The 2,074-nt window shown below is 35.2% G+C and overlaps 1 non-coding gene across 1 annotated transcript; it reads right to left on the bottom strand.

Annotated features, from left to right (window-relative positions):
* Positions 1-1,736: 1,736 nt before the first annotated feature.
* LOC140852275 (small nucleolar RNA R71) lies at positions 1,737-1,843 on the bottom strand. Its single transcript, XR_012135177.1, has one exon. It is a non-coding gene; the product is annotated as a small nucleolar RNA R71 (small nucleolar RNA).
* Positions 1,844-2,074: the final 231 nt, after the last annotated feature.

Raw genomic sequence — 2,074 nt, 5'->3', positions numbered from 1 at the left:
CTAGTTACTACTCCCCTGTAAAGAATCTTGATAGGTTATCGTTGGGCCTTAGTCCCTTCATAATCTATGCTTGGGAAAGACAAGAGGAGTAGTCGTTAGGATCAATAAGAAAAATTTTAGGTAGAATTCCCTAATCTAGATCTAGTGGATTCAAAAACCCTAGATCCTTAGTCTTATTGTCTTTAGCAAACAACTTTCGACTTTCGATTTTTGTTAAAGCTCACTTGAGCATAGATTTGAAAATCATTTTTAAAATCAAATCTCTGTGGGATCGACCCGTACTCGCTGGTCGTGCTACTCTGCACACCGTGCGCTTGCGGTTTTATTTACAAATTTTAAGATTTGAACATCAAGTTTTTGGCGCCGTTGCCGGGGATTTGGCGTTTTAAATTATTTTCAAATATTTGTTCTTCGTGCGTTATAACTCTCTTTTTTTTTTCTTTAGATTTCTATATTTAGTTGGTGATTGCTGAAAAACTCAGGTACGCTTCTAATTTCTCTTTTATTATTTTTAGTTAATTACTTTTGCTTTTAGACCTAATCATTTGAATTTACTTAATCACAAAAAAAAAAAATATAAAACAAAACAAAAGACATTTCATAATCGTGAAGTAAAATATCAAAATAAAAAAAAAAATTTAAATTAAAATCTTTTACATTCTTGGTCATCTTGTTTATTTGTATTTGCATTTTCATAATTAATCTAAGGGCATCAACCCATTAACAAGATAAGGTGGGGATTTCATTACCCTTCCTTAGCCCAAAAACCATCTCCATCATATTGCATTACCTAGACTTTTAATCTTAAAATCAATTAGACGTCAACCTTAAGGAATTCGAGCTCAATAGGACAAGGAACCCTAAGAGTTCTACCAAGTTTGAGTTGTTTGATTAGTTGGTGTCTAGGCAAGTCCCTGAGGGTGGTTTGTTAAATTGGTTCAGTTGCTAGCCTGGCCAACTCGTTTGGTGTCTAGAAAGGCAACGATGAGTGAACCTCCCACCTCTTATACTTACCTGGCTAACTAGTTGATCAATCTCCACTTGGAAGGTTTGAAGGGTCATCTTGGAACAGTTAGGAGCTGTCTAGATTTAGGTTAACCCTAGGATAGATTGAGTTTAATTTATTGATTCACTTGTTTGAAAAAAAAAAAAAAAATTTAAAATTTAAATTAATTTGGTTACTTTTCTTTAGATTTAGGACTCCTTAGGATCTTCTCTTTAGAACTTTTTCTCTTTTCTTTCTTTTCCTTATACATAAAAATTTTATTAAAAAAAAAAATTATATAAACATCGAGAACCGTACACCTCGTGTGTGGAGAAGAGTGTCGGGTCGTCTAGTTAGGATTGAGTCAATTCCTGTTGTTCCAATGGCTGAACCAATCCAACCCATGACCCTTAAGGATTTGTGTTATCCAGTTGGCTCCATCCAACCATCTTGTATCAGGTTGCCACAACCGACAGCTAACAATTTTGAAATCAAACCTCAAATCATAAATATGCTTCCAAAATTCACAGGATTAGAGGATGCTTATATATTTATTAGAGAATTTGAGGAGGTATGTGCAACCATGAAACTGCAATTAACAGAGGATGAGGTCAAACTTAGATTAATCAACTTTGCCCTTAAGGACAATGCTAAGAAGTGGCTTTATAGTCTGCCAAACTATTCTGTCACTACCTGGGAGGGCTTTGTGAGAACATTTTTAAAAAAATATTTTCTCCATCATAAAACAGCTAGGATTAGGAATGAAATAAATCAATTTTACCAACTAGCTGGTGAATCATTTTGGAAGTACTTTGATCGTTTCAAGAATCTTTTGACCCAATGCCCACACCATGGAATAGAAACTTGGAGACTGTGCCAGATCATCTATGAGGGGTTAGATTCAAACTCAAGAACCATGCTAGAGTCCATGTGCCAAGGCCAATTTATGGACAAAGAAACTACTGAAGCTTGGCAATTCTTAGAAGACCTAGCCGAGAAAAATTTACAGTGGGAAACAACTAGGGAACCTGATAAAGCTACACCTTCAAGAGGAGGAATGCATCAAATTCAACCAACCCTAGCATCAGA

This window comes from Elaeis guineensis, chromosome 10, assembly GCF_000442705.2.
Source record: "Elaeis guineensis isolate ETL-2024a chromosome 10, EG11, whole genome shotgun sequence".
Classification (NCBI taxonomy): domain Eukaryota; kingdom Viridiplantae; phylum Streptophyta; class Magnoliopsida; order Arecales; family Arecaceae; genus Elaeis; species Elaeis guineensis.
This window is presented reverse-complemented; position numbering and strand designations above follow the sequence as displayed.